The following is a 14,409-nucleotide window of genomic DNA, read 5'->3' as shown; positions in this document are numbered from 1 at the left end:
AGGAAAGTTGATCCTTATCGTTATGTAAATAATTGTTTTAAATTCCCCCACATGAGAATTTTTAGTAAGACATCTCAACAAGAGAGCATAAAGGAGGACAACGACCCGGGGGCTGGAGGGTCTGCAGCTGGCAGGGAGCCCAGTACCATCCACAATCAGGGAGCCAGCAGTTCCCCAGTAGGCATGGCCCCCAAAACTCGCTCTATCACGACCTCTCTGTGAAGGCTTCGTTCTCCACAGCCATTTTCCCCAATGAGGGCACGGAGACTCAGATGGACCAGGTAACTTGTTCGGGGATGAGAACTTGTGACAGGCCAGGTTTGACTGTGAATACAAGCACAAGTTTTTCCCACACCGCAGTGCCATTCACATGCCGTTTTTGATCAGATTAATGTAATATACATGAATAAATCTCAGGGGAAAATATGCTCTCTGGGAAAGTAAAAGTCTGTGGCAAGTTGTAATGTGTTTTACAAACACATGGAATAATACAGTGACATCAATAAATTCAATTAAAAATCTAATTTGTCATCTGGGTGAGAGATAATCACAAGGAAAACAACACTAATGTGAGAAAGTTTACCTTTAAACTTGTCTTTAAAATAGACTTAAAGTAAAATTTTAACAAACTAGAGCTAGTATAATTAGGTATAATTTACTCAGAATCTGTAAGATACCACTTTTCACATTCTATATTCTGCTTTTTGCTTACTATGTTGTTTCATGCCAGAAAATTTGTTATAAAAAATATAAGGTAACATTATCATACTCTTTTCCCTGAAAAAATATATATTTATACAGGGTGGGCAGAAGTAGGTTTACAGTTGTAAATACATGAAACAGTTTATTCTTGTATTATTATTTATTATTGTATTATTTTTCATGCAAACAACCTATTTTTGCTCCACCCTATGTATAAAATGGACATAAAAAGAGTGTTGAAAGAAGATTCTTTTATATGAAATTACTATTAGTAACTTATAATATAACAAGTAAAATGTTAAACAGGTAAGCTTTTGAACATTTCCATAAGCATTAGAAAATTCTTACATATCTACTCTTTTTAAAAGCCATTTGATCTGTTAATACAAAAGAGCATTCAGTGTGTTAATTATTTTGACCTTGGTAATTATTCCACAATGCATATGCATATCATATCATCACATTGTACACTTTAAATATATACAATTGTGTGTGACAATTAGTCCTCAGTGAAATTGGGGGAGGCATCCCAACACTTTAGAAGTCACGACAACCTGAGTTTCTCATTTTCCAGACAAGGTACAAAGACAGTTGAGTTAAAATCGTTGAGGGTCCATAAAAATGCTAAAATGGACAGATTTTAATACAATGTAATTTTGCTTTATTAGATTTTACGCAGAATCTTATCTCAGTTCAAAATTTACATAGGCCAGGCCTTTATAATGTATTTTAAAAGCTATAGAGACCGTAGAAAGGATGTTAGTCTGAATGGGAAGGGAGGGGAGATGGTGGGGCTTGAGCAAGGAAGTGGAACAGAGCAAACAAATAAATGAAGAGAAGACATAAGCACCAATCAGGGGACTGCAGGGGTCCATCCCTCCCAACCAAGATCTCAGTCGAACCTTCAAACATTCAGATTCTGTGCCGGCTTCATCAGGAAGGGATCACCCGGGGCCTCAGGTTGCTCCATTACAGTGAAAACAAAGTGCTACTTCAAGCCTACTAGACTTCTTAAGAGATAAAACCCACCCAAATTATCCCCAGAATCCATCTTAATTTGCATAAAAGATGAAGAAAAGTATTTTGGATTAATGTTCAAAATGAACGCTTGATTGTAGCAAGCATTTTCACTCTAAGCAGAACTAAAAGAACAATGTTTTATCTGCAACATGCATATAAAATATTTCTGACTGTATTTTCACCTCATAGGATATTCATGGAGGAAGCTATGTGGTGCCCTAGGCCCGACCCACACCTGGACGTGAAGGGCCCCCCCACCCAAGGGGAGATCTACCCCGGGCAGCACACATGAACTTGAACAGTCGTTTAGGCCTCTGAGCTTTTTCTTTCCAATTCATATTTTTCTTCCAACACATATATTGTATGCTGCTCATGATAATGTCACTATTTGGAAAAATAAGTTTAAAAAATTATAGTATCTTTACTTTTAAAGTAGGTAGAGTATGGGAAGGCATAGTCAAATATTATATATGTAATAAAGCAATTACCTGTCTTTAATCAAAATATGGTGAGCTGGCTGTTTCAATTAAGACAGAAAATAAAATTCCCTGTTTTTTAACAAAAAATTCTAACTTTCAAATCACTGTTAGCTTATAGTAAATGTATGTCTAAAGAGAAAACAAAATATTAGCATAAAATAATCTTTGTATTAAAAGGGTTAATAAGTCATTCTGGCATCATAATCAAAGGACTGGACTGTTTTTAGGACCAAAATTAATCAAATTCCCAGAATGTGCTACCTGCCTTTCTTGAACATCCCCTTGCTATTGAAATAGAGAAGAGGCATGAGACTGAGAATCACTTGAATGACCAGTTTGTAATAAATACTGCTTTGAATTAGATGTGATTTAATTTGCCGTGACTGTTACATCTCCAGAAACCCGGTAGGAGCTTAGCTGTTAAGATGAACTCAAGCATAGAGTTCTTTTGTTAATCATTAATGGCCCCATTCCACCAAAATTGAATTTCCACAGCTGCCAACCCCAGAAGTCCGGCCGTCTCCTGAGAGCTAGCGTCTGACCCAGTAATGAACGCTGCCCCTCACCTTCCGCTCTAAACAAGCATTCGGCGTGTGTGACCCTTAACCCTGCAGCTCAGTGGATCAGAACCCACTGACCAAAAGCAGCAAAAACATGCTGCTCACATGTTTTTGTTATCAGATTACCGAAACACATCGTCTTTGAAGGTTACGGAAGAAAAACAAACAAAAAATCTCCCCTCAGTCCCCATTCCCTAAATCCCAATTCAGTTTTTTAATTCAACCTGTATAACTAGTCAGACTGTCGCATTTGATGACAAGGAACTTATAAGGGTTGACATTTATGAAATGCTTTTATGTGTTGGATATTTTACATGGACTATTTTACTTAATCACCACAACTTGTCTACAAAGCAGACAATTAAAATCAAACTCACGTAACAGATGAAATAGCTGAGGTTCAGTAAGGTTAGGTAATTTCCCAAGTTCACACAACCAGAAGCTCATTCTGACTCCAGAGCTTATGGTTAAGAACACGTGCTTTAGTAGTGCATGCACTATAAACATAGGTGAGTTTCGTTTAATTCCTTTAAGTGGAAAAAAATTTTAAATAGCAGGATCATACATTTTTTAATACGTATATTTGCACCTTTACCCACAGAAAAGAATCTGAAATGACATACCAAGGCATTAGTCGTCTTTATTTCTGAAAAATGAAATTATGAGGAAGAATTAATTTGTTATCTATACTTCTTACTTTTTCTATAATTATTTGTGGTTTTGATATATTATGTTAAGAATTGTAAAAGTTAATTTTGGTTGTAAAGATAAGCTAGAATTTACATGATCAGAGATGGAAATCCTAAAATAGACATATTATAATGATGACTTTAATTTTTAAAAACACAGAAAAGCTGAAGGTCTGGGTGAAAATTTAAAGTCTGAAATAGGCAGGGATTAATAAAGGTCATACTAGAAAAGTCTGGAGTTACATTAGAGTTAAACATACCAATTGGGGAATCCGGTATTTTCTGAGGAACATTTTACAGATCAATTTCTTTACAATTCACAAATGAACGACAAGAAGTATTATTATGCTGGCCAGGCTAAGACAAGAGTCCATTCATCTTAACGAGAAATTAACATTCTTTAGCAAGACTGATCATAGGGTTTGACCTCTCCCCTCCCTCTGGAAGGAAATTATATGTTCCAGATTCCTCTGTCTCTGGATAACATAGCATTAAATTGAACAGTTGGAAGTAAGAAAAGACAGTATCTCTGATAGGAGACTCTTTGTAAATCCAAGAGTAAACCTCCATGGCTCCACAAACCTGTCAATTTCATGCTATCTTACTGAAACCTCTATATTTTCAAACTGCTAGATTTTATTACTGATTGAATTTTCATCAGTTATGGTCATAATAACTATTAAATAGTACAATTCATATATAATTTTAACAATTCAGTCTATGCTATTGCCCACATACAGTAAACTTCCCAAACACTGTAAACACTGCATTTGGAAGTAGAAATTAGAGATCCTGCATTTTTGTGTTTAGCCCCAGACTTGGGTATGTTGACCATTTTTTCTGAGAATGCCATCTCTCAGAGTGGGGTTTTGAGTGGCTAATCCTTGTTCCCTTGGCCTTTCGGTCTGGGGTCTGAGAGAGTGAGCATACAGTCAGTAAGCACTAATTCACGAATGAGGGCAAGAGGTAGAAATCACTCACCATCTCCCAAAGGGCAGAGAAATGTAGTCCTACGGAGAAGGAGTCAGGAACTTAGCCATCTGAAGGATCAGTGTGACCTCATCAGCTTTGTGGAAAACTGTGTTAAAAGATAATTTTTTAAAGGTGAGCTCATGATTCTCACACAAATACAAAATGAGTGCATGTCAAGATCTTAATTAACTCATTAGGTAAGGAGGGAATCAGTAAATTGTCAAGAACAATTCCAATGAGTATTTGAAGAACTCATATGCAAGGTCTGCCCAGAAAAATCTAGCCATTGTTAATATGATAAGAACAGCTTGCATGACATCTATGTGACCTGCAGCCAAGGAGAGTGGGCAGGAAGGCACGTGCATGAACAATGAGTTTACTATACCAGTGAATGTGGCAGACAACGCTGACTGAATGTGTGTACTGTGTGGCCATCACATTCAAAATGACTGAGCAAGCAGAGCAACAAATCAGCATCAAATTTTGCATTAAGCTTGAATATTCCTCCGTGGAAACTATTCAGATGATTCAGAAGGCTGCAGCTATGGGCAGCGGGTGACTGGCAACTTCATCATGACAACATGCCTGCTCATGCATCACATCTCATGCAGAGTTTTTTTGGCAAAACATCAAATAACCCAGGTGACTCAACCTGTGTAAAGCCCAGATTTGGTGCCCTGTGACTTCTTTTCCCACAATTAAAATCACCGTTGAAAGGAAAGAGACTTCAGACTGTCAATGAGATTCAGGAAAATATGATGGGTCAGCTGATGGCAATTGGGAGAATTGTGTGAGGTCCCAGTGTGCCTACTTTGATGGGACTGAGGCATCATTGTCCTATGTGCAATGTTTCTTGTATCTTCTCCAATAAATGTCTGTTTTCTTAGTATGTGGCTGATACTTTCTGGACAGGCCTTGTATGGACACTGCTGAAATGATTTTGCTAATCGGTGCAAAAATGGTCAGTATCTAAGGGCAATAAAATGTACCATTTAGAACCATCTTGGGAGGAAGGAGCATCAATTGCATGCTAACCACCTGACAAAATTTGTTTGCATTTCACTGAACAGGGACCATGTGCTTTACCACGAATGTCAAACCTCCACATCGCCCAGTCATCTCTGTGCTCATCTCTAAGTATTTCACAATTTCCTCCAACACTAGTATGATCTGGGTGTCCCCCAGCTCGCTTTTCTGGGTTGACATTTTTCTGCACTATCCAACTTAATACCCAAGCCTTGGCCCCTAACCCACAGGAAACCCCACGTCCTTCAGGATATGGTGAACCGCTCCCCTTTCCTTCCTCCCTACGGGAACCACTAACAGAAGGTTGGGGGATTTAACAGATTCCTCCCAAGGGTTTGGGAATAACAGAAAGGAAATTACAACACAGCACAAACAACCTCTTAACATTCCTCAAGTTTATTGGACTGTTGACATTCGTGGGAATGTCCCCCTGGCTCCTTTTGTCTGAAGGCCTGACGCACTTGTCACGGTCCTGCCCCCTTCCTTGCTGCCTTTGCTGATGGTCTTTTCTTCGTATCTCCTCTCTTAGTTCAGGGACTTCACACACTTTAGTTTCAGGGATACTCGTATGTGGGAGGGACGCATACCCAGACAGAACAGCAGTCCAACTTAACAGAGCACATCAGCTCTTTCCTATCAGGCCTCCTCTTCCAGTAAGAACAAAAGTGGTGGTGGTCAGGGCACTTGAGTTCCAGAACCTAAAAAGGCCATTGTCATGTTTCTCTAAATAACTCAGTCATTTGTCCTGAGTTTCCATCCTTACCAGGGGAAAAGCCAGTCAGATCTTTGAAATTATCATTTTCCCTAACACACAAGTATAGAAGAAAAGGAAGCAATATCAAAACACATGTGTTCGCCATTTCTCAGCAAACCACCTCAAGTAATGTGATTTTTCCCAGGATACAGTGTACCTAAATTAGACTCTAAATACTTTTGAAAGTTTAGTGCAAAATACAAGCTATTAATATGTATATCAAATGTATCAATGTTATTAAAGCACCAATTAAAGAAACATTTTGTTCCAAATATTTCTAGGAACTAAAATGACAGACTTTAGAACACCTAACAAGTAGATAATAAAACAGTAGCTTATTGTAAATGTGTTACATATACTTCCAAACACGGAGTTAAGATGGCTTAGATCAATGACACATCTTCACCAAATGATATCAATCACCAAAATCATTAAAACAAGGATAACATGACAAAAACAAAATTGTAAAGGAAAATGAGAGGAGGGCAATCTCCCTTTTGTTTATTATCGTTATTATTACAAAACGCTCTCAAGAACAGCATCTCTTCTGATGACCAGAGCCTCTCCGCCCCCCCCCCCCCGAGATGGGAGCCCTGGCAATGTCCCCACTTACAAACAAAGTAACTCAGGCACATGGCGGCTAGACGGTTTTCCCCAGTCCACAGACTTTGAAGAAGGAAGTCCAGATCTGGAATGGCACCATCTGACTCCAAGCCCAAAGCCCGTTTCTTTCTGCCGTGCCAACTCGAGGATACAAAAAATAATTTTAACCTGTACTATAGCTGTGACTAATATACTTTTAGAACTAACAAATGCAATACCTTTAACCTAGGTTTCAAGTTGTGCAGAAATTGCAATAAAACTTTAGCACCCCAGAGAAATATCCTGGAACTATAAGACCAACAGTTGACAGAAGCGAATGTTCCCGTAGCTCATATCTGCTCTTTGCCCGTGGTCGCTGAGACTCAGAGCTCTTGCCATCTCGCTGCATTTCCACCCTAAACACTTGGTCTTGAATCGTCTTACGCTGGAGCTGTGCAATTCTACCCCTCCTGGTTTGAGGGGCTCTGATTGGCGCATCATTTCTCCCATTTAATACACTGCAGCAAAAGAAATCTTGAGGACAATGATTAAGCCCTCCAGGACCTTGATAACCTAGAAGCTAAATCCTTTTCACTGCAGCGCTCGTCAACCCCAGACATCCTTACTTCCAGCTGGGCTACCATCCCAGGCCATTTCCCTTTCTAAATTGCAGCTACATTTTCCCCACATGCCTGCCTATACAGGGTCAGCTCACAGGAAACCAATCTGTGGTGCAGGAAACAGCCCACAGACAATGAATTTTAGTGATATCACACTGTAACTGTCAATCCTAGCAGCTCCATTACCCTCATGCTGGCAACATAAAATAAATTAACACATTTACTAGTGTTCTCATAGCTTGTGTTCTTTGGATACTTCGTGTTATTTTTTTTATCATGGTTATTCTTGTGATATACTGTATATATTAAGAGGCAGCGCACACTCTCTCAACTTCTCTCATGGTGAGAATTACCTATGATTACGCTCTTGGAAAAAATAATTTTTGCTGAATCATTTGGTACTTACCGTTGGGAAGGAATTTATTCTCAAAGAAGCTAGTGCTTTAGAAAGATATTGTCTGCTTAGAATTTCAAAGGAAAGAAGAAATTTTCTAAAGACACAGCTCTATCTTTATTTTAGTTATTCTTTTCTAATGTCCCCACTCAAAAACTTATAATAGAAAAGTAATTTCAACTTTCGCTGAAGTCAACATGAAGATCTAGCTACATATTTTTCCAACTTCATTTACATCTTTCAAAAGTGTTGAATTCCATCCCTTCAATGAGAGCCGCTCCTATTGTCTTGCCATAATTCTCCAAACATTCAAGTCTCAAAGACTTGGGACTAAGACTAGAAATATTAATAAAGAACAATTTCATGTCGACTTTAGATAAAACATTTTTCTGTGTTAATGTGTGGAAGCAAGGACAATTCATTTCGTGAAGTCAAATACCTTCCAAAGTTATTATATTTAGACATTAGCACATCTGAACCACAAAACAGAAGTAAGGAGCCCTCAGCTGGTGTGCCCGGATTTGTCCATGTGACTGCTTCCTCAGTGAGAAAATATGGAAATAAATAAGTACCTGAAAGAGTTCTATGTATGTCAGTTCACCAAAAACATGTTTTTTACATAAAATAAATAGTTTGGTTTTTTTTCATTGAGGAAGTAAGAATGTAGTCCACTCTTTTTAAAAATGTCATGGGGGATGGTATGCGGGGGTGTACATGGGTGCATGTGTGTGTACATGTGTGTGTACATATCAAAGGAAGCATAAGCAAAGGTAGGAACTCAGAGTAAGGGACAACATGTCTACCAAAAACGAGAACCCCCTTATGCTGGATGAAATTCGCCCAGAACAAAAGGAAAGAAAGACAAGGCAGGAGTACACCCAGAGTGTTCAAGTCCCACGCCTTTACGTGTATGTCTGTGTACTGGTGGCATCTGCTCTCATGGATATGAACCGAGACAATGCACCCTCCAACCACAGTCTCCAAGGCCCCTTGCGACCCCCACACCAGAGACCCAGGGCTCACATGGGGTCCAACAGTTGTCCACAGGACATTACTAGAAAGCCTCTCCATCAGGCATCCTCAGAACAGGTGAGCTCGATTTAGAAGTCCAAGTCAGGCCCCTAAATTACTTCTGGACTGGCTGCAGATTAGAGGACCTGGACCATGTAGATCAAAGTGTCCTGACCAGTGTGATTCAGTTGGTTGGGCACCATTCCACAAGGCGAAAGGTCACAGTTCAATTCCTGGTCAGGGCATGTGCCTATGTTGCAGGTTTAGCCCTTGGTTGGGGAATGTGCCACATTAATGTGTCTCTCCCTCCAACTAAAATTGTCTTCTTCAGTTCTGCTCAGCCCCTTGGCACGCAACCCATCCTGCGCCTGACTGTGGTCTCTGCCTCAACCAGCCTGCTTGGGGTACCAGGCTGCTATCCCAGGTCTGGCTCCAGGCCTTCAGCCTCCTTCTCCTTCCTTCTCTCTCCTTCCACATCGCCAGCTTCCCATTTGCAGTGTCTGTAAGCAGTCTCACCAAAAACCTTGTCTCATTCCCTTTCATGATAGCGTGAATGACTCCCGTGGGTGACTGGGGAGCAAAGGACAGAGGAAGAGGGGATCTGCATGGCTCTGGCCTCAGAAAACATAATTACGGTACATGCTTCTTCTCCCCTAAACCCCCTCTTCATCTTACAGAAAGAATCATACAGAAAGTAAAAAAATTATTATTTCCATCAAACTACATCTAGCTTTCACATTTTGCCATTAAGATATTCCAGACATGCACCCAACTCGTGAGCAACCGTTGAATCTGTATCTTGTGTACACAATTTCAACATGATAGACATTAGTGAGGGGGCAGGAAAATACAGAGAGAAAAGTGGGGGAAAAAAGAGAGAAAAATTACCACGCTATTGAACTACAGACGGTGTGTCCAGACCGCAAAACTCCAAGGTTTAAAAAGAGCCTGTGCTGCAGGAAAGCAATGGACGAGAAGAGGAAGCTGAGTGAGCTTGCTGTGTGGATGGACGGAAGCAGTTTTTCTCTTTGAAAAGCAGATGAAGGTTAAGCCTTTGGGGAATCTGACTGATGATTCTCTTTCATGAACCAGCCCACTTTAAACACATTCCCCTTGAGAAGTGGCATTGCCATTTCATTTCATGTTCAAGGTCACTAAAATGCTCCAAAAATAAGTTTGAAGCCAAAGCAAAAGGAAGAAAACAAAAAAGCAGCTTTGACAACAAAATGATTAAGCGAACAGGTGCACTGTGCCGTGCGCCTGCCCTGGTGGGTGTGGCCTCTGTGTCTCTTTCTTCCCCTAATGATTCAGCTGATCTTCAGTGGTTGCACACTCCTGGGAAGAAAGATGACAGAGGAAATGCACAGTAATCCGAGCAATTAGTTTTGGATGATCACACAATACCGATCCTAATACAAAAGGACGCAAGTTCAAAGACATGCTAGAAGCCTGGTGTTTCTTCTGGGTCACCGTTGGACCCCTGGACAAGGGTGTCCTAATGAGCCTGGTCTGTGTTAGGGAGTGCAGCGTAAATGGTCCAGTATGTTAAATGCGCCAGGTCACCCAAGCCCAGCTTGGGAATTCCTTGGATGTTATTTACTCTTCGGTCTTTAAATCATACCAAATCCTGTTCTTTCTTCCCTGAAGCATCACTGATAACTATTTTTTTACCCCTTTATTTGATTTCTGTCCAGGCTGCAGTTCTCTGCTATCTGCAGCAACTCCCAAAATCTGGCCTCCAGCCCTTTCCAAAGGTCGGCCTGGTCTGCATTCCATTGCCATACCCCTCTTTCTAAACCACCGTTTATGAAACAGTGTGTTCCACTGATTCTTTTTCTGGCTCTAAAATTAAACTGTGCCACTCCTCCAGTTCTTTCCCACTAATGTAAGCATGCTTTGGTTTCCCCTCACTCTAACGACTGTAAGAATAGTCTATTCCCTTAAGCATATGGTCCTCTCCAGCTACCACTGTACTTACCTCATTTCCTTCCCCATCCTTTATTTGGAGAGCATGGTATTCATCAGCAGTTCACATTCTCAACTCCCTTCTACTCTTTAACCCACTGCATACTGGCTTCTACTCCCTGGTCAATTGAGGCTCTGCCCACCAAAACGCTCCACATCTTTCCACGTGTTAAAACCAATCGCAGAAGTCTCATCCTTCCCTGCTAGGATCTTAGTGCAGCTTTTCATGCTGGTAACCAAGCACTCCTGAAAACTGCCCACTGCTAGTGCTTGGGGTCACACTCTTCACGAATCTTCCCTTTTAGATCACTTCTGTCTTGTTGTCTCGCTTCTCCCTTCTATCCCTCAAACTTAAGTGGTCAGCAGGTTCCATCCTGGGTGGCGCTTTCATCTATCTGTTCCCAGTGCCTAAACCAACAGTTTCCCTTGCACATACAAGTCCCTTAATAAATGCACTTAATTGATTTACAGAGTTTTCAGATTGATTCTGTCATTTATCTGTCCCAAATCTCCCCACTGCTCACAAGTTGAAGTTTCAACTTGCTCCGCCCAGAATTAAAAGCTTTCCACAATGTCTCCCTCCTTTCCTATTGCACCTCCCATTTCTGTTTTTCAACACAAACCTCCCCCCAGGAATCCCACCACACTCTCACTTTCTCCATTCTGGACTCTCAGACTTTGCTCAAGTAGCTTCTCTGTTCTGATACACCCTTAACCCCCAACTCCCTTAGGCCTACACAAATCATACCAACCCTCTATGATCTGGTTCAAATTCCATCTCTTCTCAAAAGCATGCCTAACAGCTCAAAGAGCCATCTTGCCCTCCTCATGCTTTCCATCAACCTCTTCTGTATAATTCATTTGGCTGCATACTTCCATGGTTACTGAACTATCTGGGAGGAGCAGAAGGGTGTATGTGTGTATGGTAGGGATGGCGATAGGGGTGTGAAGGAGTGGAAGTGTGTGCCTGCATGTGGGCCTGTGGCAAGTTTCCCCAGAAGACAGACAGTGTGCGCATTAATTGCTTATGGACATCCCTCTCGTCAAATATAGCAACAGATATTACTTGGGGCTCATAAATACTTGGGTAAAAACTGGTTTTAAACTTTCAATCTTAGACTTCCACCAAGATGGAGGCATAGGTGGAAACACTGTGCCTTCTCCCACAACCAAGTTTGAATACAACAAAGGTTTGGAGAACAATGACACAGCAAAAAACAGAAAATTGAGTTATACGGAAGTCCAACAACCACTAACCGTTCAACAGGGACGGTAAGAGGGGCGGAGCCAGCAGCGAGCAGGGTCGGACAGGACAGATCCCCCGACCTAGGCATGCAGGCAGCCCGGAACCAGTTGGGGTGCGGGGCAGACTGACTGTGGTCGAACATTCGCACACAATGAGATGGACCACGCAGGCCCCAGGGGGTGAGGGCTGATGGCAGTGGCACACTCGCGTGCAGTGGGACGAAACGCGTGGGCCCGGTGACGGCAGCAACTGCAGCACCAGTGAGGGCCACAGCAGCAGGCAGAAGGGACGCCATAGTTCCTCGTTGACCCCGCCCCCATATACAACGTCACAACCGAGCCACTGAGTTGCCCTACTCTAGTGAACACATTAGGGCTCTGATCCTGCTAGGGAACAGGCACAAACAGCCCGAAAGATGGCGCAAGAAGAACTCAAAGTCCCAGAGCCAATAACTCTAAGTGACCAAGAAATAGCGGACCTCTCAGATGCACAGTTCAAAACACTATTTATCAGGATGCTCACAGAACTGGTTGATTTTAGCCACAAATTAGAGGAACATATGAAGGCTAAACTAATTGAAATGAAGGGAGATACACAGGAAACCAATAGCGATGGAAAGGAAACTGGGACTCAAATCAATGGAATGGACCAGAAGGAAGAACTAAACATCCAACCAGAAAGGAATGAAGAAATCAGAATTCAAAAAAATGAGGAGAGGCTTAGGAACCTTTAGGACATCTTTAAATGTTCCAACATCTGGATTATAGGGGTACCAGAAGGGGGAAAGAAACAGCCACAAGTGGAAAACTTATTTGAACAAATAATAAAGGAGAACTTCCCCAGTCTGGCAAAGGACATAGACTTCCAGGAAATCCAAGAAGCTCAGAGAGTCCCAAAGAAGTTGGACCCAAGAAGGAACACACCAAGGCACATCATAATTACATTAGCCAAGACTAAAATGAAGGAGAGAATCCTAGAAGCAGCAAGGGATAAGGGGACAGTCACCTACAAAGGAGTACCCATCAGACTGTCAGCGGATTTCTCAAAAGAGACCTTATAGGCAAGAAGGGGCTGGAAAGAAGTATTCCAAGTCATGAAATCCAAAGACCTACAGCCAAGAGTGCTTTATCCAGCAAAACTTTCATTTAGAATGGAAGGACAGATAAAGTGCTTCTCAGATAAGGTCAAGTCCAAGGAGTTCATCATCACGAAGCCCTTATTATATGAAATGCTAAAGGGACTTATATAAGAAAAAGAAGATGAAAAATGTTAACAGTGAAAGGACAGCAATCACAGTTATTAACAACCACACCTAAAACAAAAGCAAACCAAGATGACAGCTAGATCAGGAGTGGAACCATAGAAATGAAGAACACATGGAGGGTTAGCAACAGGGGGGTAGGAGGAGGAGAAGGGGGGAGAAGGCACAGAAAATAGCATAGAGGGTAGGTAGAAAATAGATAGGGGGGAGGGCAAGAATAGTGGGGGAAATATAGAATCCAAAGAACTTGAGACACGTGGTTATAAACTAAGGGGGGGCGAATGGTGGGGGGGGGAGTGTGCGAGTGGAGGGGAATGAAGGGGGGGAATAGAACAACTGTAATGGTATAATCAATAAAATATATTTTTAAAAACTTTCAATCTTAGTGTGCTCCATCCTGAAGGCATTAGAACCCCATTGCTGTGGAATAAATAGCTGTGCCTCCCTAAAATTCACATGTCGAAATCCTAAACCCCAATGTGATTTGGGACCGGGAGGTGGGTTCTTGGAACAAGGTTAGGTCATGAAGAGGGAGTCTCATAAGCAGGGCTAATGCCCGTATAAGAAGGGACAAGGGAGCTTGCTCCCTCTCCCTGGGCCCCGCTGTGTGAGGGCACAACAGAAAGTCAACAGTCTACAACCAGAAAAGGGTCCTGCCCAGATCTGAACCACACTGGCACTTTGAGCTCAGACTTCTGGTGTCCAGAATTGTGAGAAATAGGTTTTTGTTCTGTATAAACCACCCAATATGTGGTATTTTGCTTTAGCAGCTCAAACTAAGACACTATGAACTGCTACATACTCATTGCAAAACAAAAGCCTGGTGTGCTCTGTGTGGCACGAGAGTCCCTGAGGAAGTAGGAAGGGAAGCATCCAAGAATTCCCTCCCAAAATCTAACCCAGGGTCCATCAACAGAGGAATGGATAAACAAAATGTGATATATGCACACAATGGAATATTCAGTCATAAAAAGGAAAGGAATTTTGATATATGCTAGAATATGAATGAAGCTTGAGAGCATTATGCTTAGTGAAATAAGCAGATACAAAATGATGAGTATTGTATGATTCCATTTATATGAGATATCTAGCATAAACAGGAAAAATCAGAGTTGGAAATTAGAACAG

This window comes from Sturnira hondurensis, unplaced genomic scaffold, assembly GCF_014824575.4.
Source record: "Sturnira hondurensis isolate 20B ecotype Veracruz unplaced genomic scaffold, ASM1482457v3 Scaffold0001509, whole genome shotgun sequence".
Classification (NCBI taxonomy): domain Eukaryota; kingdom Metazoa; phylum Chordata; class Mammalia; order Chiroptera; family Phyllostomidae; genus Sturnira; species Sturnira hondurensis.
Note: the sequence above shows the minus strand (reverse complement) of the source record.